Consider the following 24,557-nt stretch of genomic DNA (forward strand, 5'->3'; position numbering starts at 1 on the left):
GCCACCAGGGAGACTTTCATCCCTGGGTGTTAATGACCTATTTGTGCTTATTCACAGAATTTCAGTGGCTAAATAATTGAACAATGTTTCTTTGAGTTTATGTATCACCTGATATGCTTACTCCTAATTTCTTTGCTTTATTTTGTTAATAGCAGGAACAATTTAGTAAGTCTAGTTGTAAATCAGTGAAGAAAAATTTTGTGCCTGTTTATGAATTTTTTCCTTTTGTTTTTCCAAGAATTCTTCCATGAACTTCTGCTTAGCTCTTTGGTATTATCTCCATGTAAACTCAAACCATGGGACTTAAAAACTCATCCACTTGTAACTTCTCAAGTGTACTGTGATCCCTCTCATATCAAAGTTTATGCAAGATGGTTACTTAATATTTCCTCAACTCTCTCCATATTTTACCTTTAAAATGTTTTTAAATAATATAAATATAAAAAAATAAAATAATCTTTCATATCTGTCACCTAGAATTAATGTGTATCAATGTATATTATTTTTGCACCCTATTTTAATAAGAAAAGACAATATAAGATTTAACAAAAAAATGGAATCAGTATACTCTGTTTAAAATGGGACACTTTGTCATTTGTACTGAAAAGACAATTAATCAGTAATTACATTTAAGCATTTAGCATTCCTCCTAGTTCTATTACAAAGACTTCAATTTTTAGTGTTTTCTGGGAGAACTTAAAATAATGTAAAATGACAGAAAGGGTCAAAAGGATCCATAGAACACTGTCTTTCTAAGTATACCACTGAAATGTTAAATATGTTGGGCCACATTTAAGGTTTTTAAGAAACAACTGGTGATGAAAAAAAAGCTCTCTTTAAATTTATTATTCTTGCTCAGCACTTAATCCCATTACATGTAACTGCAGATAAGAAATAATTTGGCTTTGTTCAGCTGCTTGAATATATTTTCTCAAACTGCTTTATTGTTTTATATTTTTTAAAAGGTCACAGGAGAAATGGCAAACATATAGCTAAAATGATATGTACCTCTTTTATTTACTGAACTTAGAAGATAATAACTGAAATAATATAATAAATAAATGCTCTAGGACATTTTTCTTTATCAATAATAATTTTTAAGACTTTTTGCTTCTTTGGTTCTGAAGAGGACTCTGGTGTCTCCATAACCTCCTTCTCTTACTCCTCTCCTGGTTCTCATGGACTCCAGCTTCCCTGAATCCTCAGGAATATTTCATTCAACTTAAGCACCCCTCCTACTAAGAGAGTCCCTCTCCCAAAGAATGATTAGCTTGGATTTACTTGATTTCAGTGTGCACTGTCCCCAGAGTGAAATGGGCAGAAGGAGAACTAGGCATCTGATAGGACCTGTCTCCCAGATTTCCCTTCAATGCACACAGCTCCAACAGGCCTAGGATGGGACCCTACTTGGTTATTGTTCTTGTTTTCCCAATAATGATCCATTTATGCAATGGCTGCTGAAATGGAATCGTGTTGCAACATTGATGGAATGTAACCATCATGAGCAAGATCTACCCAGAGACCATTATTGATTGAGCAATGATCAGATTGTTGCTGGACAACTGTACATGGCTGAAGTCAAAGAATAATAAAGTGAAAAGGGAGATACTGTCAAATTTTGAAAGAAGGAAGGCTTATAGAGAGATTGGAAAACAGGTGTTTAGCTCTCAATGAGGCCCTGAGTTACTTCAGAAAGTTAATGGGTTTTTCAACAGCTAATGACTTTACCAAAAACAAAAGTATTTCAGTTCTTCAGCTTGCATCAATTTGTGTGGAACTGAAGATGGTAAGTGCTTCTCCAAGGTCATAAAAGAATAAACTGAAGAAACAGCCAAATTTCCTAATACCCCATCTTTTTCAATGTTCAGTCCTGTATCACACCCTCATAGCTGAAGTGAGAGGTGTGAAAAGCTCACTATATTTTCAGCTATATGAGCACTAATTTGGCTTTTTGAGCTATTGCAATATTTGCTCCAAAACTGATTACATATTCCACTAGTAGATAAGTATCAAATAAGTTACATAGACAAAAACAAAACATTAACATCGATTTCACTGAATTTCATATCAAGTTACTAGATATATTCCTCTTTAGTAGGAGAATAAGTGAATTTCATGAAAATGGTCATGCTACCAAAAGTGAAGCATTCCCTACTTTCCACTGTAATGAACATATTCATTGCTAATTTATTCACATATGGTCTTCAGAAGATAACCATCCAAATCATTATCTTTTTGCATCAAATTTTCTGGCATATATTCGGTTTTACCTTTTTAAATGTTATTTTACTCTTTTTAGTTGTTACCAGAAAATGAGCATTATTAATACATTAATTGGGTAGTTCCACCAGATCTCTAAATTTGTGATTTGTTTATAGAATCTGTTGTATTTAATTTGAAAAATGTTTCATGTGTTAAAAATCTTATTTCCAAGAAGGTGAGCATATGGGAGGCTCTCACCAACACATACTGGGACCACAGTGGGCGGGAAGACAAGCAGAGGGAATTGGAAAGAGCCCAGGAAGCCAGCAGTCCACGTGTCTGCAAACAGAAGGGTCATGGCTGGGGGACCAAGGCGCAGCAGAGCAGAGCTCCAGCCCTCAGTCAGGGACTGGCACTCAGGAGTGCTCGGTCAGCGTATCCCGGGGCTGATCTGCTCCACTCCTGCGCAGCTCCCAGAGCAGGGAAAGGAAAGAAGGTGCATGCTGTCCGCCAGGCCCTGGATCCTGTTTTGCTCCCATTTACTTCTTTTTTTGCATGGACAGGCACAGGGAATCGCCAGGGTCTCTGGCAGGGCAGGTGAAACCTCTGCCTGATGAGCCACTGAGGCCCGCCCTTATTTTACTCTTTTTTGTTTCTTGGTTGCCCTGTCTGGAGCTTCATGTTGGGCATGGGGCTAGAAGGCCCTGGAGCCGTGAGGACATCTGCAACACCATTGGCTGTTTCTCAGCCAGTTCTAATAGACCTGCCTCCACCACCATATGCAAATACATGCAAACATCTACGTATAAGGCTATTTGTATATACAGACTGTAAAACCTGTGAGCAGGTGAATTTGCCTATTGTTGGATGATTAGATCAAATGTGAATATGTATGAAATTTTCATAAATGTGCATTTTATGGAAAAGACATGAAAATTGCTGTAGTTTCCCATTTCTACCATATTTCAGTTGCAAAATATTTTTTAAAAACTTTTTATGTATTCAGGTGTAAAAAAACAGAGAATGTGCTGTTATGTTTAAAATAGTTTGTTTAAATAGTCAAAAATTAGAAAAAATGGGTAATGTGGCAATGTTTTAAAAACGATTGTGTTAACAGCTCAAAACATCATGGGGATTCTATATTTTTCTTGTTTTACTTTTTAAAATATTGCTAAGTGAAATTTTAGTGGAGAAATTTTTTCCATTGATCTATATATTAACTTTTTTATTTTATATATATATATATATATACACACTAACTTTTTTTTGAATACCAAAAAACACCAAATGCAAACATTTGTAACTTTTGATCATCCCTTTCTATATATATAATCAGTAATTCACAATATCACATGGTTGCATATTCATCATCATAATCATTTCTTGGAACATTAGCATCTATTCAAAAAAAGAAGTAAAAAGAAAACAGAAAAAAATTCATACATACCATATCCCCCACCCTTCCCCCTCACTGATCATCAGCATTTCACTTTAGAGGAGAAATTTAATTGTATTTTACAATGTTGTTCTGAGACACAAAGCTGAGCTCAAGGAATGTTTTAATCTAATAAAATGGATTATCTTGTTTAAAGCTTTCCTTCCAGTATGTTCAGTTACTTAAGGTTGTGCATTGTGTTTTAAGAAAGTTTTGAGATGGCACCCTCAGAGGTAAGTGACTTTATAAAAGCCAAACAATGCTTTCACTAAGGATGCAGAAAATGCCTAGTCTCCAGCTTTTAAAATGTTTCTGCTTTTTTAGGAATGATGTGATTGCAAAGTAGCTCAAATGAAGGGCTCACAGTGCTGGGGGCACTGGGGGCCTAGAATTCTAATTCTAGGGGTGTTGGTGATGTTTGAACCAGCTGCTCCCCCCCTCCAGGATGGGGGTCAGAAGTAGGTTCTGCTTGGTGATGTTTGAACACCCAGGCCCACCAAAAACACCACCACAAAAAAGTTCTATTTATTATTTAAACTCCTCCTTCCAGAAGTTTTGAATTTTTATCAAACTTTGAAAACTTAGGACCATTTTGTTCATGTATTTCTAATAATTTTTATGATGAGGACAGTGCTACATGCTTATTCTAGAATATTCAGAAAATATAAGAAAGGGTAAATGTTAGGCCTGGAGGACAGCCTGCCCTTGGCAAATATTTTAGAAAGCCTCTCTCACAATAACCCATGCCAGCCCATCATCTCCTTCACCCTCCATCAGCTGCCCTCTTGCAGTAACCTCCCATTAGTCAGCCTCCACTCTCCAGCAGATGCATTTTTGCCTTAACTCCCCTTACATAATCAGCCCTCTGGCATTTACAACCCTGCATATCTAAGGCAGTATTTACATTTTAAACTTTACCAAAGGAAAGCTGTCAAGTCACTACTTAGCCCCCTATTTCTGAAAGCTAGCCCACAGAGACCTGCCTAAACTATGCCTCCAATGCCCTAACCCTAAGTCTTAAAAATTCTATCCCCTGCCACCTCGGGGCAGGCATTTCTCTCCCGCTTGAAATACTGCCCAGGCAGCTCTGTTTCTCCCTGAAACACAGCCTTTGCCTACATTTTTTTGTCCCTACACTGGTCCCAGTGAGTTGCTGATTTTTGCCTTTTATCTGATGCTGAAACCCAGGACTCATATGAGGCAACCCCAGCCCTCCAGCCTTGCAACATGGGGAGCAATGGGCAGCAGCAGTTCATCCTGGGTTTACTCCTGATCCTGGAGGGTCAGTCAGAACTAAAGTTCCAAAGTTACCTTCTGGACACAGCCTACAAGCTTCACCTCTGATAACAGCTGTGCCACCTGTAAATGAACTGGAACTTCACCCACCCCAGCCTGCTGGACCCAAAACTGTAAGTCTACCACACCTGCACTTGTCACTATATATTTCCTATCCTACTCATCGGTTTTATCAGTCTCTGAAAAGCCCAACACCTGGCTCTGAGGCAACTCTGGCAATCCCTCTGGATGAGAGTATGCCTAGTCTCCAGATTGAACCTAGGACACTGGCTTCTCTCTGAGGAAACACTCTGATCTGTCCACTGCCTTTTGAGTTTGGGGATGCCCAGCTCTTGAGGAAACCTTTCTCTGGTTCCTTTTAAGTTGGGAAATGCCCAACTCTAAGGAAACCTTCTCCTATGCTGGTGACATGGGTATGGGGCACTCCCTTCCCTCAACAGCCACCCCCCAAGGTGCTTACTTAAACAACACAAAACCTCAGGTTACTGAGACCAAATTCAACCTAAGCTTCTCATATTCTATCATAATACTGCCTGGCCATGATATAAATTAGACAGAGAATGCAACCTTTAATTTAAAAATACTGCAAAATGTTTTCAATTTCATACTAGGTACTGGAAATATGGGGTGAAGTTCCATTTATTCAAGCCTTCTTTTCCTTTCACCTTTTGTCTCTCTTTAGCAAACCATTTCCTGCTCAACCTACCACATCCTTGTGCTCTGCACCCCATACAGCTCCACTCTGCTGCTGCCGACCACCCATCCAACACCTGCTGCTGCCGACCACTCATCCAACACCTGCTGCTGCCCACCACCCATCCAACACCAGAAACAAATCACAGTGGGGTGAGTTAAGAATTCTTCCTCCGGGGGATCCTGTTCTTTCTCTCTCTCAGTCTACTTTTTCCATTGTCCAGGTCCTTACAGCCCTGAAGGCCATGGTAGACAGGATGCCCACATCCTTGTGGGAAAAAAGCCATCCTCAACATCCCCAAGGGCCACAGCAGGCAGGACACCTATATTCTCATGGGAAAACCCCCTGGCTTTGGAGACATCCAGGTCTAAGCATCGTCCACCTTGAAATCCCTTATCTCACTCACACCACCTAAAATGAGTAACTCATTTTGCACCCCTTCATAAAAACCTCACACCTTTAAGGTATCCCCTCCTTAACCTTAAAACTCTGTACCCAGAGGGAAACATCAGACCCAAATGCTCATTTTTCTATTCAACCACTGTGTGGCCATGATACAAACTGGATAATGAAAGTTAAGGGCCAAAAATGGCACTTTTCAACTTTCTAATGCTCCACAACATAGAAAAATTCATCTGACACAGCCGTAGGTGGTCTGAAATTTCTTACATTCGAGATTTCTTTTACCTGTGTAACTGTCCCTCTCTTTGTCACTCCTGTCCCTCTTAAATTCTTCAGTTACATCAAAACCTTTCTCTTCCTCTCTCCCCTCCCCAAAATCCCCTGAAAATTTCAACTTTGATCCATCAGATTGTGGTTCTCCTGTACCTCCTCCCTACATATCTCCACTATAATGTCTGGACTCTCCCCCACCCCCACTTCCTCTTCCCCATCTTCAACTCTGATTCCCACCCCACCTTTCCCCCCTCCTCATGCCCACTCATGAGGATTATACCCTCCCCCTTTCTCATCACCACCCCCATGTGTCAACCCAAAGGCAGATCCCAATCCCCTGCTTCTTAGCTAGGCATGGATGCTGGCTCTGCTTTTACCCTGCAGGAAGTAGCAGGAGCTGAAGGAATAGTTAAAGTATATGTTCCTTTTTCACTCTGATTTAAGTAAAATAGAAAATCAACTAGGGTAATATTCTGAAAGCCCTGCCATATGCATTAAAGAATTCTAACACCTCATCTGTTCCTACTACCTCACCTATCGGGCCAACATGTCTCCACTTTCCAATTAACAACCTTACTCCCCTGATCTTACCCACATAGCCCACTTTTTAAAAAAATTATTAATAAAATCAATCAACATACAAATTAACATTCTTTTTATCACATAGTTGTATATTCATTATCATGATCATTTCTTAGAACATTTGCATCAATTCAGAAAAAGGAATAAAAAGAAAACAGAAAAAATTCATGCATACCAAGCCCCTTACCCCTCCTTTTCATTGATCACCAGCATTTAAATCTACTAAATTTATTTTAACATTGGATCCCCTATCATTTATTTATTTTTAATACATATTTTTTACTCATCTGTTGATAAGGTAGATAAAAGAAACATCAGACACATGGTTTTCACAATCACACAGTCACACTGTGAAAGCTATATTATACAATCATCTTCAAAAAACATGGCATAACCCACTTTTTAACCTTTATAATAGAAGGCATTAAAAAGGCTGCCCTTAAGGCAGTTAATTATGACAACTAAAACCTGATGAAAATCCAGATGTATTCATGAATAGATTGATGGAGTCTTTCCTCAAATACACTACTTTAAACCCTGAATCAGACACTAGCAGACTGTACCTACCCACTCACTTCATCACAAAATGTTATCCCAATATCAGGCAAAAGTTGGAAAAACTAGAGGTTGGCCTTCAAACCCCTCAAAAAGACTTAATTAAAGCAGCCTTTAAGATATTTAATAATACAAAGGAGAAAGCCAAATTAGAAAAACACAAATGACATCAGTCCAAAGTCTCCCTCCTAGCTGCTGCCCCCAAGTTTAAATCTTAGAACCTAACCCCTCTTCTACTATCCTAAAACCTCACTGAGACCTTGCCTGGTATATTATGATGGTCACTGGAAATTGGACTGTCTAGAGAGAGATCCTAGCCCCCCAATGGGACTGTGTCTGGTGTGTCATCATAAGCATCATTGGAAGTCAAGCCATAATGAAAACCCTGTTTTCAGGAGAGTTCTTCCAGCACACCCTATGGACTCAGAGCCAGGATCTTCCTTTCCATGCCTCCTCGGATTGACAATATAACACTGATGAGTCCCTGGTTTGAAACAGCCTCACATCTCCATCAGTAAGTGTGAACCAAGGATCATTATCAAGGTGGGATATAAGCCAATCTCATTTGTAATTGATACAGAGGCCACATATTTGGTTCTCTTTGAACATTTTGAACCTTTTCCCCCACTCCTCGATCTCTATCATGTGGTTGACAACATTCTCCTTTCTTCCCCTTTAATTACTGAACCAATCATATGCTCAATAGATCACAGATTCTCCCATCCATTCCCTATAATCCTTATCTGTCTCTCCCCACTCCGAGGTTGTGACATTTTATCTAGACTTCATTCTACCTTTTCCTCACTGAAATCACTTCTCTACTTCCTCACCTTCCAGAGCCGTTAAAACAACAATTCCTAATATTCCTGCTAGAAAAATTCCTTCAAAGCACCTTTCAAGACTTCCAGTGGCAGCAAATTTGATCCCTATTCTACTTCTCTACTTCTACTTAAAGCATGGCACTAACTTCTTTACTATCCTCACCAGCTCTTCTTACTATCTTGCTCTGTTTCACATTAAATGTCCAAACAACTTCTCACCATCTTCTTACAGAAACCATCCAGACAACAGCAACCACAGTCAATCATTATAATTGTTATATATGACCTGAATCCACCTATAATGACACCGTATCCCTGCTTGCCTTTCCTTTAAGTCCTGGAACTCTCTTTATGAGTCCATCCATAATATACTAGCTTTGGTGTCCAAAGGGTTAAAAAAAACTCCCCTCAAATCTCACAGAAAACAGTGATATATCTATTCTTCATCAAACTATAAACACAATAGAAATCTCTCAATGTGTAGAAAATTCAGACTCAATTGACATATTTACAGTCTTAATGGACAAACCCTCCCCATGCTTTAAATACAGTCTTTACAACCGTATGCAGGTGAATTAGGGCACTTACCACCTACTTTCTGCAATCATACACTATTCTTTAATACAATCACCTTATAGTGGCACTCAAAGCAACAAATACCAAAAAATATCTCAACCCAACCATTATTTGGGATGATCCAGACATTAACAAAATCATCCTTATGCACATAATTAATAAAAACTACAGTGAAAACACTCTATACTTTAATAGCTCTTATAAAATAACTGAGTTGTTTAGTCTGGGAACCAGTCAGGACAAGTTTATAATTTAATTAAATCAAGACCCAATAAAACTTTTCACTTTTCTTTTTTGCAATCTGCTCTGTCAAACAAAGCTTACCTTTAACAGCTCTGGTACTTATTACTCTCCTCTATACATAAATGTAATATATGGAAGAACTCAAGTATTCAACTTTTTTACCCATCCAAATTTATACTTTATCCCCTCTGGATCTTCAACAGCCCTGATGCTCACATTATTCATTTGTATTTCTCATGTATTTAATAACATCCTTGGGTATGGGCTGGAAACTGTACTATAGTATCCATCATTCTAATGCCACTATCTTAAAACCCCAAGAAATGGCCTATTCTGGGCAAATACCTGATCTAAGTTTCTTTCTCAAAACCTCACACCAACCTCAAAAAGGGAAAAAAGAGTAGTTCTTAGAATATCCAGAATTTGGGTTTCCTGCTTATGATAATCCTATTCTAGAAAAACCTGGCATTGGATACACAATCTACCAGTCTGTTTGGGTTTGTTGAAACTCCACTATAAGAACGATCGATTAAAAAAAATTTTTAAACATAACAACATACAAACATTAACATTCTTACCATATGAACATTCCATTCTTGGTATATAAACAATAACTCACAACATGATCAAATAGTTGTATATTCATCACCATGATCACCTCTCAGAACATTTGCATCAATCCAGAAAAAGAAAAAATATTTCATACATATCATTCCACTTACCCCTCCCTTTCATTGATCATTAGTATTTCAATCTACTAAACTTATTTTAACATTTGTTTCCCCTATTATTTATTTATTTTTAATCCATATGTTTTACTCATCTATCAATAAGGTAGATAAAAAAAGCATCAGACACAAGCTTTTCACAATCATATAGTCACACTGTGAAAGCTATATCATTATAGAATCATCTTCAAGAAGCATGGCTACTGGAACATAGCTCTACATTTTCAGGCAGTTTCCTCCAGTCTCTCCATTACACCTTAAATAAAAAGGTGATATCTATATAATGCATAAGCATAACCTCCAGGACAACCTCTCAATTCTCTTTGGAATCTCTCAACCATTGACACTTTATTTTGTCTCATTTCACTCTTCCCCTTTTTGGTCACAAAGATTTTCTCAATTCCTTCATGCTGAGTCCCAGCTCATTCTAGGATTTCTGTCCCATATTGCCAGAAGGTCCACACCCCTGTAAGTCACATTCCATGTAGAGAGGGGAAGGACAGTGAGTTTGCTTGTCATGTTGGCTGAGAGAAAGAGGCCACATCTGAGCAACAAAAGAGAGAACAATCAATTTTAGGTATTTTTCTCTCATTACAACTATCCAGGAATGCAACCATGTGAGCTATTAATAATCAACAAGTAATCAACAGCCTAGCTTCAGTTATACAAAACAGGAGAGCATAAGATATTCTCACCACTGTTACAAGAGGCACCTGTACAATCATAAATGGCACCTTCTGTTTTTACAATAACAAAACTGAACAAGTAGAGGAAAACCTAAAATTTTGAAAGAAAACAAAAATTATTTTAAAATCCTGTGATGCTAGTTATGGTAGCCAATCATGGCTATCTTTATTTTCCTCCTATTTCACTTCACTGCTAAAATCATTTCTTCTGTCCCTTATAAAATCATTACTGTAGTTATTATTGGTTCTTCTCTTTGGCCCTTGTCTCTTACAGCTCCTCTCCTAGTTCATATACTAAGTCATCCAGTAAAAATTGAAGGATACATGAATGATGACTCCCAACATGAGAAGGAGCAGAAACAACTTTTTCTCCTGTCCCATGACATCTCTGGACACCCCCCAAATTTCCCCTTAGGACAACTATACCTTATTTCAGCTGGAATCAGTTACAGAAATCATTTACCAAAACGTCCAGAATGTGTCCCCATCCCCCCAGGATGTAACCTACCCTTAGCAAATATTTCAGAAAGTCTCTCTTACCCAAACCCATGTGTGTCTGTTTGAAAGGATGACAGTACCTTAGAAAAGCCATGTTTTAATGCTAATCCCATTTTGTAAAGGCAGCCATTTCTTCTAACCCCTATTCAGTAATGTTTGTTTGAAGCTTTAATTAGATTATCTTCCTGGAGATGTGACTCACTAAAGAGCGCTTGTTAAGATAGATTAGGTGGAGACATGTTCCCACCCATTCTAGGTGGGTCTTGATTACTTTACTGGAATATAAAAAAAGGAAAAATTTTGGAGAAAGCAGGAGATTCTGAGAGAGCAAAACAATGTAGCAACAAGAATCAGAGAGACTGCCAGCCAGCAACCTTTGGAGATAAGAAGGAAAATGCCTCTCAGGGAGCTTCGTGGGACAGGCAGCTATGAGAGAAAGCTAGGAGATGATTCTGTGTTTGCCACATGCCTTTCCAGATGAGAGAGAAACCCTGACCATGTTCATCATGTGCATTCTGACTTGAAGAGAAACCCTGAACTTCATCGGCCTTCTTGAACTGAGGTATCTTTCACTGGATGCCTTAGATTGGACATTTCTATAGATGTGTTCTAATTCGGACATTTTCTCAGCATTAGAACTATAAACTAGCACCTAATTAAAATCTCCTTTTTAAAAGCCTTTTCATTTCTGGTATATTGCATTCTGGCAGCTAGCAAACTAGAACACCATGCCAGCCCAGTGTCTCCTTCATACTCCATCAGCTGGCCTCTTGCAATAACCTCCCATTACACAGCCTCCACTCTCCAGCAGATACAATTCTTGTGGTAAGCTCCCTTACTCAATATCTGCCCTTTGGTATTTAAAACCATGCATGCTTAAGGCAGTTCTTAAATTTTAAACTTTAGCAATGGAAAGCAGCCAAATCTTAACTTAGCTCCCTCTTTCTGAAAACTAGCCTATTACCTGTCTAACCCTTGTCCCCCAACTCCCTAACCTTAAGCCATAAGACCCTATTCCCTGCCACCTCGGGAGAACTATTTCTCTCTCTCTTTTGAAATACTGCCTGGTTGGCTCTGTTTCTTCCTGAAATAAAGCCTTGGCCTGAATTATTTTGTTCCAACCTCATTTCTGGTGGGTTTGCTGAGTTTGCCTTTCAATTGATATAGTCCTTTAGTGAGTTTCTGTTTACAAACACCATTAGGGTGATGTGTTGACTGGACTTATCGAAGGAGTTCTGGTTGTAAGATTAGTTGTAAGTATACAGGGAAGCAGTGTGCATCTTAATGTTGATGCATATTTTGATAAATTAGAAAAAATTTCCAGTGAGAAAACTACACATGGAGTGTGTAGTTCAGTGATTACTAGTGGGTAAGAATCCCAATGTTATTAAAAGTCATTTAGGATTGATAGCTGGATAATTGGAGGGATGCTCAATGTCATGTTCAGGGACATGTGTCAACTCGGCCAAGTTGTGGTACCTGTTTGTCTGGTTGGGCAAGTGCTGTCCTGTCTGTGGCAATGAGGACATTTTATAGAATTAGTTCATGGTCACATCAGCTGCATCCACAGCTGATTCCATTTGTAATCAACTAAAGGGGAGTGTCTTCTGCAATGAGTGATGCTTAATCTAATCACCAGAAGCCTTTTAAGGAGGATTCAGAAGAGACAGAGTCCATTTCTGCTTTGGCTGGGGAGCCTCTCCTGTGGAGTTTGTCCAGACCCTCCATCAGAGTCATTGGCTTCACAGCCTGCCCTGTGGATTTTGGACTCTGCATTCCCACAGTCACGTGAGACACTTTTATAAATTTTATATTTGTAAGTGTTCCCTGTTCATTCTGTTTCTCTAGAGAATCCTAACTAATACAGCCATTTTGGTTCTGATATATCACATTCGGTAGCCAGCAAACTAACACAGATCTTGGTACCAGGAGTGGGGTGCTGCTCCTGCAGTTTGCAAATACCAAACATGTTGGAATGGCTTTTTAAATGGATAAGGGGAAGATTCTGGAACAGTTGTGAGAAGCTTGATAAAGAAGGCCTAGAATGCTTTGAAGAGACTGTTGGTAGAAATGTAGACTCTAAAGACACTTCTTATAAAGTCTTAGACAGAAATGAAACATGTGTCATTACAGACTGGAAGGAAGGCAATCCTTGTTTTAAAATGGCAGATAATCTGGCAAAGTTAACTAGTGCCTTTGGCTGGAAGGCATATTTTAAAAGCCATGAACTTGGATATTTAACAGTGGAGATCTCCAAATTAAATGTCAAAAGTGCAGCCAGGTTTCTCCTTGCAGCTTATAGTAAAATGCAACAGGAAAGAGATGAACTGAAAACTGAACTCTTGGGTACAAAGAAACCAGAAACTGATATCCTGGAAAATTCTGGGCTTCCAGGAAGGGAGACCCCAAAGAGTACTGCCCTGTATGAGGATTTAACCAAATGTGAAACCAGTCAGCCATTTCAGAGAATGTCAAGATCGGACATAGAGTCATCCAGGAGTGATTTGTGGAAACTCCTTATGTCTGATGGGCATGATCCAAGGTTACTGCATAAAAAGCCAACAAGAGTGCTGTGGTCACTGCATAAACAGAGCTACTTCCAGTCTGGACTGGGACATTCAGAGAAGGGACACATTGGATGAAAAATAACTTCAGAGGCAAAACCATGGAGGCTAAGGTCTGAAGTCAAGAAGTTCAGGCCAGGAGAGTGGACCCACCCAAGCTCATGGAGAGGGTGAGTTTGCCCCAAAGGAAGAGGATGGGCCTTCCACTTCATTGCAATGGAAGAGTCATGCCACCTTAGGCCTTGGAGAGGATGAATCACATTCCTTAGAGTTTGGGGTGAGCCTGGCTGCCACCACATGGGGGCTGAGTGTGTGCCCCAGAAATTGCAGAGAGTCTGGGTGCAGCCCCAATTCTTGGAGAGGGTGGAGCTTAAAAAAAGGTGGTCTCCCCAAAATCCCCCAAGGTTGCATTTGAAGAAAGGCAGGCTTCTGCTTAGGCCCTTGGAAAGGGTAGGAATGCCATTTTCTAAAGCCCAGAGCATAAATGATTCTCAGACTTTGAAATATAATGGACTTTGCCCTATGGGCTTTCAAAACTCCTTGGGTCCAGTGACCCCTGTGTTCTTTCCTCCCTATGGAAATGCATACATGTACCCCATGACTGTTCCTCCTTTGCATGTTGGCAGCAAATAACTTGTTGTAAGTTTTCAAAGGTCCAGAGCAAACATAGATAATTTTGCCTTAGAACAGATCATGCCTTAACTAACTTTGACAGGAGTTGGTACTGTTTCTTACTTTTTATACTGAAATGGTTTAATGATTTCTGATATTGTTATGGAATGAATGTATTTTGTATATGGGAAAACATGTCTTTTTTAGGGGCCAGAGGGTGGAATGTGCTGGTTTGAAAGGAAGTATGCCCCCTAGAAAATCCATGCTTTTACCAAAATCCCATTTCATAAAGGTAGAATAATACCTGTCCAAAATTGCATGTTTGAAACTGATTGGATCATCTCCCTGGATAATGTAATTTAGTCAAGAGTGGTTGTTAAACTGGATTAGGTTATAACATGTCTCCACCCATTTGGGTGGGTTTTGATTTGTTTATTGGAGTCCTATAAAAGAGGAAACATTTTGGAGAATGAGATTCAGAGTGAGCAGAGAATGCTGCAGCACCATGTAGCAGAGAGCCCACCAGCCAGCAACCTTTGGAGATGAAGAAGGGAAATGCCTCCTGGGGAGCTTCATGAAACAGGAACCCAGCAGAAGAAGCTAATAGATGATGCTGTGTTTGCCCTGTGCCCTTCCAGCTGAGAGATGAACCCTGACTGTGTTCATCATGTACCTTCTCACTTGAGAGAGAAACCCTGAACTTCATTGGTCTACTTGAAACAAGGTATCTTTACCTGGATGTCTTAGATTGGATATTTCTATAGATTTGTTTTAACTGGGACATTTTCTCAACCTTAAAACTGTAAACTAGCAATTTATTAAATTCTCTTTTTAAAAAGCCATTCTGTTTCTGGTATATTGCATTCCAGCAGCTAGCAAATTAGAATACTCAATATAATGCTTTAGCTGGAAAATGCTTGATATAGCCTTTGGTAGCTAGAAAATGTTTATTAAAATCTCTTCAAACAGCTTTGATTTAAAGCTCTTTCTATAATGGCTTGCTGTTAATCTAATAACAAAAGTTTTCTCCCTTCCTAGTGACATTAATCAGACTTTCTGAGTGTTACTAGAAGGAATAAGGAAATATTCTAAATCAGGATGAAACAACACTAGAAACACCATATGGACTAATAAATCAGCACCTTCCTGACTTGAAGGGCAAAAGAGCTGAGATGCCATATTCAGCAAGATAGAACTACCTATAACAGTATATGTTGATGAAACATGAATGAAGCAGGTGACCTTTACTCAATTTTAATGAATCCTGTGACTATTTTCTTTTTCTTCCTTATTTTCTGCTTTCCTCTGGACCGTTGCCATTTATTTGTCTCCTTAAGCTCTAAAGCCCAAGCTCCCTTTTTTCCCCTTTGAACTGGTCTTGGAAAAAATTTCCTCCAGATCCTTACATACACACTTGAAATAAAGCTCACCTACTCATTGAAGAGACTCACTTCTCTGTTTAACACTAAATACAGCAGTCACAACAATTGAAAGTCATGTTTTATGGTATCAGAATAAACAGTAGATAAAACTAGGTTGTTCTTATTATGCAGATTTAAGACAGGATAAAGTTATGAAATCTGTAACAACATGGATGGACCTTGAGGACATTATGCTGAGTGGGGTTAGTCAAAAATAAAAGGACAAATACTGTATGGTCTCACTGATATGAACTGACATTAGTGAATAAACTTGGAATATTTCATTGGTAACAGAGACCACCAGGATATAGAAATAGGTTAAGATATTGGGTAATTGGAGCTGAAGAGATATAGATTGTGCAACAGGACTGAATATAAAAACTGAGAAACGGACAGCTCAATACTACCTAACTATAATACAATTATGTTAAAACACTGAATGAAGCTGCATGTGAGAATGATAGAGGGAAGAGGGCTGGGGGCATAAATGAAATCAGAAAGAAAGATAGATGTTAAATATTGAGATGGTATACTCTAGGAATGCCTAGAGTATATAATAATAGTGACTAAATGTACAAATTTAAAAAATATTTTTGCATGAAGAAGAACAAAGGAATGTCATTACTGTAGAGTGCTGAAAATAGATGGTAATTAATATTTTAAAATTTCACCTTATGTGTGAGACTAAAGCAAAAAATATTTATTTGGTACAAAATTTATGTTTGACTAGTGCATTTCCTAATACAATTTATGTAGACGGTTTGATTGAATGCCATAAGTACTTGGAATCTCAGGTAAGACATGAGATTTTGTTGGTTTGTCCAGAGTGATGCCCCAATGAATCCCAGAGTGATTCGGTCAGTGAGTAGAAAAGTATTTGCAAAATCCTCTTTGGGGAATGGTGAGAATGAGGAGAAATTCAACTTCCCCAAGTTGAATTCTTGATCTTATCACAAGCAGTGTGGACAATCAAAGCTATAGGTTGAGCCCTCAGTCTTGGGGTTCGTTCACATGAAACTTAACCCCACAAAGGATAGGTCAAGTCTACTTAAAATTTAGGCCTAAGAGTCACCCCTAACAGAGCCTCTTTTGTTGCTCAGATGTGGCCACTCTCTCCAGCCAACACAACAAGCAAACTAACCACCCTCTCCCTGTCTACATGGGATATGACTCCCAGGGGTGTGAACCTTCCTGGCAACATGGGACAGAAATCCTAGAATGAGCTGAGACTCAGCATCAAGGGATAGAGGAAAACTTCTCAACCAAAAGGGGGAAGAGTGAAATGAGACAAACTGTCAATGGCTGAGAGATTCCAAACAGAGTTGAGAGGCTATCCTGGAGGTTATTCTTATACATTAAGTAGATATTACCTTGTTATTCAAGATGTAATGGAGAGGCTGGAGAGAACTTCCTGAAAATGCAGAGCTGTGTTCCAGTAGCCATGTTTCTTGATGATGATTGTATAATGATATAGCTTTCACAATGCGACTGTGAAAACCTTGTGTCTGATGCCCCTTTTATCTACCTTGTCAACAGACAAGTAGAACATATGGAATAAAAATAAATAATAGGGGGAACAAATGTTAAAATAAATTTAGTTTGAAATGCTAATGAAAGTGAGAGGTAAGGGGTATGGTATGTATAATCTTTTATTCTGTTTTCATTTTATTTCTTTTTCTATTTTTGTTTCTTTTTCTGAGTTGATGCAAATGTTCTAAGAAATGATGAGTATGCAACTAAGTGATGACATTGTGAATTACTGATATATATGTTAATGTTTTAGTTCATTTGTTAAATTTTTTTAATTAGTAAATTTAGAAAACTAGGTTATTCTTTACAAAAGTTATAAAAATTCTTTGTATGTTTATATTGAAACAGGTTCTGGCTAGAAATATGTCAGCAGCTTTCTTTTGGGTATGAATTGGAAAATAAACAATTTATGTGGAGAATAACTTTTAAGTTCTGGTAAAAGGAAGTTGTTTACCTAAGATATAACAAAGCAACTCTCAATTTGGAAGAATCTCCTTTAGCCACCAAGTTTATATTCTCCTAATCTATAAACCTAATGTATAAACTGTTTTGTGTATATATTTATTTTCACAAAATGCTTCCAACTTTGCATATGATTTTTTAAATTACATAAATTGTGTTAAATTATTTTCCCTCATTCTAAGTAGAATCTGTTTTATATAGGCTGTGTGTGTATCAGATTTCTTCAAGTGAGAAGATTCTTTTTTAAAAGAAAGAAAAGTGGAGGACTCTAATACAATTCTGAATGCAATAGTAAAAAATGCAGAATCATCATTGCAGCACTTACCAACTTGAAATAGTGTCAAGGTTCCCAGATGAAGCTGGCCTGCCTTCTAAAGGAAAGCAATGACACTGCAATACAAAAAGATGCATCATTTTCCTAGTGTACAAGCCTTCAAGGGACTGCTGCAGCTGTACCTCTTGTATAAATATTTACCTGCATATAAATTTACATTTAACACAGTGGTTATCTAATCATTCTAAGGTTGTTAAAAAGTTTTAAAGCCTTTCAATAAAACAGTACATTGCTGTTCATTTTTATTTTAAAAATGTAAGTCTTATGCACTAACATATATGTAATTTGCTCAATAGAATGATGTTTGATTTAAATATAATATGCATTAAAATGTTTGAGGATAAATGTCTTGTGATAGGAGAACAAAATCTATATTTGTAAGCATTTCCAGTCAACTTTAAGAAGATAGGCAGGCACAATTTGAAACCACTTATTCCTTAAATTGACTCTATACGTACAGACTTGAGCAAACACAGTCCCAATTTTGGTGATACCTTCTGCAAATTTTATTCTCCAGATTTATGTTTCCAATGGTTTCTTCTGTTTGACATATCTGCCAAAACAATTATTCCAGTTTCCTCATACAATGAATTACGCTCCCTTCAAAGATATTTCATTTTGAAGATATAAGCAAATGTAGTTCCAGTTGTCCAAGTACATACTTCCTCCCTTAAGTGAGGTTTGAATACGCTTAGTTAAGTTTCCTTGTCAATTTCCAATTTGGCCTCTGCTGAAACTTTTGCAATCATTTAGCACATTCTGCATTGAGAAAGTGGTCCTTCTAATTGCTTTGTTAATTTGGGCATCTGCCTAGAATTCACTTGAAACACAAAGGAGTTTAGTAATGCTATTGCCTATTCTGAAGAAAGTAATGGAGAAAGCCATTAAATATTATGACTTTAGAAGTTTCCCATCAGTACTGCATATCTCAGAAGATACTCATCCTTTCACCTATGTGACATCAGATGTAAGAAATCCAAACTATCTTAAAACATGCTTGCAGCGTTTGAACTCATCCATTTGTAGGGCAGTTCTTGTTCTCTTCAATTCTAACTTTGCAGCTTTAATATGTTGATCAATTGCAACTGACAGCTTGAAGCAGCTGGAGAATGAAGAGGGGCCTAAGTAGAAGAACAATCTACCTTCTTTACCTTTTTCTACATTCTTTTGACATTAGTTTGTAATGTAACTGTTTGGAAAACCAGTGTGAACTGAGATGTAGAGACTGATGATTGGAGGTGGGAAGTTTATTGAGAAGTGTCTCAGCAGAGGGGCTGTGAAGAATAGACTTCAGCCCACTCCTGGGAAGGTTGTACAACATTATATATATTGTGTAATGTGGGGCAAGGAAGAGTTAGCATAGCTGATGGGTTATAATATGATTGGCAGAAGATTAGGGTAAGGAGAAGTGACATTTTTAGATAGGTACTGGGACTTAGCTATGGGCATCTTAGGGCCAATAGGAACCATATGTTTTATGCCCATCCTTGGGAAGAATTGGTGGGTTGCATTCTGGTACATGGACTATGGTTTGCTTGATCAGCCACATACATCATGGATGAGGGTTGTTTTCATGGAAAAATAAGCCACAACTGGTTAGTCATTGCCAACCTTGTGAGGGGGGATCTCTATAAGTAACTATCATTGCAGTTGATTTTTGAACAATATGGGTCACACACATCCAAGAAGTGAGGCTGAAGTCTGCCTATAAAATATTTAGCAGTATCAGTCAGGGACTGCCTATCAGCTGCACCAAATAAAAATGTTTCAGCATTTGTAAATAGTGGCTGTATAAATATTCCTGATAAAATAATTTGAACACAGGAAGTGAAAGTAAACAGATAGGGTTTCTCCAAGAATAATCCAGCCTTATGGAGAGAACACCCAGTGCCATAAATGGGAGCTGTGTCTTGTCAAACATGGATTTATTAAGGTTGAAAGGAAAGGACGGTAGACAATAGATGAAAGCCAAATGAAGAAATAAGGTTCTGAGATTATGCTAATGACCAGGGTAACTATAAATGCCAGTACTGTTGCTTCAACTTAACAACAAAAAGATAAATAACCCAATTAAATATGGGCAAAATACTTGAATAGCTATCTCTCCAAAGAGGATATACAAATGATCAAAAACTATATGAAGGTCAACATTAGTAGCCATCAGGGAAATGCTAATCAAAAACAAATTATATACCACTTTCATCCATTAGAATGGCTACCATTAAAAAAGGGAAAATAAAAAGAGATAGAGAGGATACAGAGAAATAGGAACAGTCATTCATTACTGATGGTAAAGCAAAATGATGTAGCCATGGTGGAAGATAGATTGGTAGTTCCTCAGAAAGCTAAACATATAACTACCACTAGACCAAGCAATCCAAATAGTAATGGTTTCCAAAGAATTGAAAACATTGGGTTGGAACAGATGTTTCCACACTAATGGCTGAAAACTACCTAAATGTAATGAAAAGCATGAAGTTACACATCCGAGATGCTCAACAGAATCCAAAGAGTATAAACCCAAATAGAGTTATGTTGCAGCAGTTGATGTAATTTCTTCCTCAGACTGAACTATTTCAATTTTATTATCTTCACTTTCACTGATTCATGCTTCTGCCAGCTTTAATCTTCTGTTGAACTCCTAAAATTAATTTTTAACTCTGTTACTGTGACCTTTGACCCTAGTTCTTTATCATAATTTACATCTCTACACTGACATTCTCTTTGTGTTTATTTATATTTTTCCTGAATTCCTTTAGCTCTTTGAGCATAGTTAGGATATTTTAACTGATTTGGGTAAATATATATGTCAATACTAATATATTTTTCTTGTTTTGTAACTCCACTTTTTACTTCCTACATGATCTAAAAGGCAAGTGCATAAAATGTATTGCTAAAGCAGGGGGTATTGATTCAAAATATAAACATATAATTTGTGATAAGAGCTACATAAAGGTGGGGACAAAGAAGATTCTAGGAAAATAGTTTGTATATATCACTTAAGTTGGTATCAAAGCAAGCAAGGTTGTTACAGATTTAAGATGTTAAAGTTAAACCCCATTGTAACTAAAAAGAAAATATCAGTAAATATGCAAGCTCATAGGGACAGAAATTAAAGTACAGGCTGTCAGGAGGAGGGAATAGAGGGAACGGGAAGTTACTGCATAATGGGTGTAAGGATTCAATTTGAAGAGATGGGAAAGTTTTAGCAATGGAAGGTGATGAGGGTACCACAACAAAGCAAATGGAGTAATCCATTGCGTGGTATTCTTTTTAGTGATTGATATGGTAAAATTTATGTTGTATATGTGTTCCACAATTAAAAAAACACAAATAAGAAATCATTGATAATTAAATGCAATACATCATCCTTGATGGGATCTAGTAAGGGAGGAGAAAAAGGCTAAAGAGACATTGTTGGGACATAAGATAAAACTGAATATAGACTATTAGAAATATAACAATGTTAAATTTCTTGAACTTGATAGTTGCAATTAAGGTGGTTATATAACCACCTTATATATTCACCAATGTGAATATCCTTCTTCTTAGGAAATACACATGGCAGTATTAAGTGTTCAAGGAGTATAATGTAAATGGTCTAGATTCAAGTGTTCAGAAAATGGATGAATAGATAGATGAATATGCTGTAGGGAAATTGTGAAAAAGTTAGAATTGGTGAATCTGGGTATCTGGGGGATAGGGTTATTGTCAAGTTCTCTGTGTCAGACTTTTATTATTTTTGTAAGTATCCTCTAAGTTTATGCACAATTCAAAATAAAAAGTTAAAGAGCAAAACAAAACAAAAAATGTATAGGGCTCATATTTGGAATGAAGGAAATATTTTGGTAATGGACACTGGTTACACTGGCACACATTGTGAATATCATTTACAGCATTCAAAAATATTTTTAACTGAGTCAGTGAGCTTCTGTGGGGTAGGGTGGGGCTGCGAGCCTGTGCCACTATTCGCCTTTTCCAGGAACAGCACACATGCCCAGAAAAAAGCAAAATCATTCTAAATCAAACAGAAAATAAAATTTACTGAATAAATTTTTTAAAAATATGTTTGTTGATAAAGCATAACTACATACAATCATGAACATTCCATTTTTGGTATATAATCAATAACTCACAATATCATCCCATAGTTGTATATTCATAACAATGATCATCTCTTAGAACATTTGCATCACTCCAGAAAAAGAAATAAAAAGAAAAAATAATGGGGCAGTCCAGAGGCAGGGTGTGTTGCTGGCCCTGCATGATGGGGAGCCTCTTGGGCAGCTGTTTCTCTTGAAGTTGAATGGCACCTTGCTCTACAGATACCCTCCAGGTTTGACTACTGCTCTAGTGTTCAAAATTCTTGCCTCTGTTCCTAGTGAAGTCACTGCCTACAGCCCACTTAGGATAACTGCAAAGGCTGAAGTACTGAACATTGGTAAAAAGCTCTATGAGCGTAAAACAAGGGAAGTCTATGAATTATTAGCTGGTCTGGGATAAGTCCTCCTGCAGTCTAAGGACCAGGTAATGACAGGAAGTACAGCTAAAAGAATCACCTGGAAGGAAAATCTGCCCTCTCAAATAAAATTCCCAGCTGTATTTTTCAGCTGTTACAGGAAATAGGTATCAAAATCGCTTTCACTAGAAAGTGTGGGGAGACATTTTTCATTGCACCCCAATGTGAATTGATTCCAATTGAATGGGTTTCTAGAGGAATAGCAACTGTTTCTCTTCTCAAAAGAAACCTGGCATTAAGGAAGGATCTACCTAAAGTGTAGATATTTTTCAAGGATGATACCAATAATGATCCTCAGTGTTCTGAGGATCAGCTAATTACTGCAAAATTTTGATTTGCTGGACTTGTTATAGGCCAAGCTGAAGTTAATATCATGAGTCATGTTACACAGGCAATTTTTGAAATATTGGAAAAGTTCGGGTGCCTCAGAACTGTACACTGGTTGATATGAAGATTGAGTTTGGTGATATAACCACCAAAGAAATTGTACTTACTGATGTTATTGATGATGATTTCTGGAGACTCTGGCTGTCAAGAGATTGAATCCAACAGAAAGACAGACAAACACTCATATTGTGACCTCAAAGAAGTAACATCTGAAAGACTCCACATGGTAAAGAAAAAATTTGAGTGAGTTGCAGAGAGAGTAGAATTGTTTCTGAAATTAGAAAGTCAGTGCAGTGTTGTAGTATTGATGGACTCAATTTTTGATCTCGGTCACTGTAAAAAAATCAAGAAGGTATGTGGAAGTTTTGGCAGTCTATGTGAACTTTTGGGTAACCTTTGCCCATAAAGGACCAGTTGAAATGCTAAGGACTAAAGCTGAGTATGAAGGGGATGGTATTCCTGCTGTATGTGTTGCATTAGCAGGCAGAAGCAATGGTTTAGGACCAGTGATGCCCTGTTACTCTGCATATTCAGTCATCAACTGCCCTCCCCTCACACCAGACTTGGGGGCACAGAAGGCATAGTCTTCTCTGACTACCCAGTGATCTTGGCTGTTTAATCATACTTTCTCCAGAAGGTTCAGCTCAATTTGATGATCAGATATTTGGATTAAACAATCATTTGGAATGGGTTAAAATGCAAGCAAGCATATTAAACACATAGATTTCCTCGAAGCACGTTGACAGGAAAACCAAAGATTGCAATTTTTAAGAGAATGTTGCATTTTTTAGCAGAAAAACTACAAATTTCTAAATTTAACTGCAGAAAAAAGCAAAATCATTCTAAATCAAACAGAAAATAAAATTTACTGAATAAATTTTTTAAAAATATGTTTGTTGATAAAGCATAACTACATACAATCATGAACATTCCATTTTTGGTATATAATCAATAACTCACAATATCATCCCATAGTTGTATATTCATAACAATGATCATCTCTTAGAACATTTGCATCACTCCAGAAAAAGAAATAAAAAGAAAAAATAACTAATGCATACCATACCTCTTAGCCCTTCCTCTCATTGACCACTGGTATTTCCATCTACCCAATATATTTTAACCTTTGTTCCCCTTATCTTTTTTATACCCCTTACCATGCCCTTTCACTGATCACTAGTATTTCAATCTACTCAACTTATTTTAACATTTGTTTCCTCTTGTATTTATTTATAAAAACAGTTTTGAAAGTGATTAAAAGGGGCAATGTCAGCTTTTAAATATGGTAACAGAATAAAATTTTTAGAAAGTCCATGGAACTATACAAATAATGAACCCTAAGATCATGATGCCCTATAGTTAATAATACAATTATAATGATGTGCCATCATCAATTTTAATGAACATTCCACACCAAAGCCAGGCATTAATAGAGTTGTACATGGGAATCTTGTATTTAATGCATAATTGTTCTTTAAACCAACAATTTCTGTAATGAAAAAGAAAAAAGAATCTTTGGTTGAGGAAATTGGGCATTGGTGTTATATTGGTAAACTTGTGATGAATGAGGGCACTTGTTAATATTGGGACACCACTATAATATACAGAAATTTTTATATGAATTTCAGAATCTCCAGGTTATGAATGGAGGCATTAATATAATATTGCAAATATCTGATGTGTTATCAAGGCCTTTGTATAATATTGGGAAACCTCTGATGAAATATGTTAAGATCC

General features: G+C 37.5%; 1 pseudogene; it reads left to right on the top strand.

Annotated features, from left to right (window-relative positions):
- The first annotated feature begins 1,699 nt into the window (after positions 1 to 1,699).
- On the top strand, positions 1,700 to 23,591 carry LOC143672983 (bifunctional phosphoribosylaminoimidazole carboxylase/phosphoribosylaminoimidazole succinocarboxamide synthetase-like; annotated as a pseudogene).
- The last annotated feature ends 966 nt before the right edge of the window (positions 23,592 to 24,557 follow it).

This window comes from Tamandua tetradactyla (assembly GCF_023851605.1).
Source record: "Tamandua tetradactyla isolate mTamTet1 chromosome 22 unlocalized genomic scaffold, mTamTet1.pri SUPER_22_unloc_3, whole genome shotgun sequence".
Classification (NCBI taxonomy): domain Eukaryota; kingdom Metazoa; phylum Chordata; class Mammalia; order Pilosa; family Myrmecophagidae; genus Tamandua; species Tamandua tetradactyla.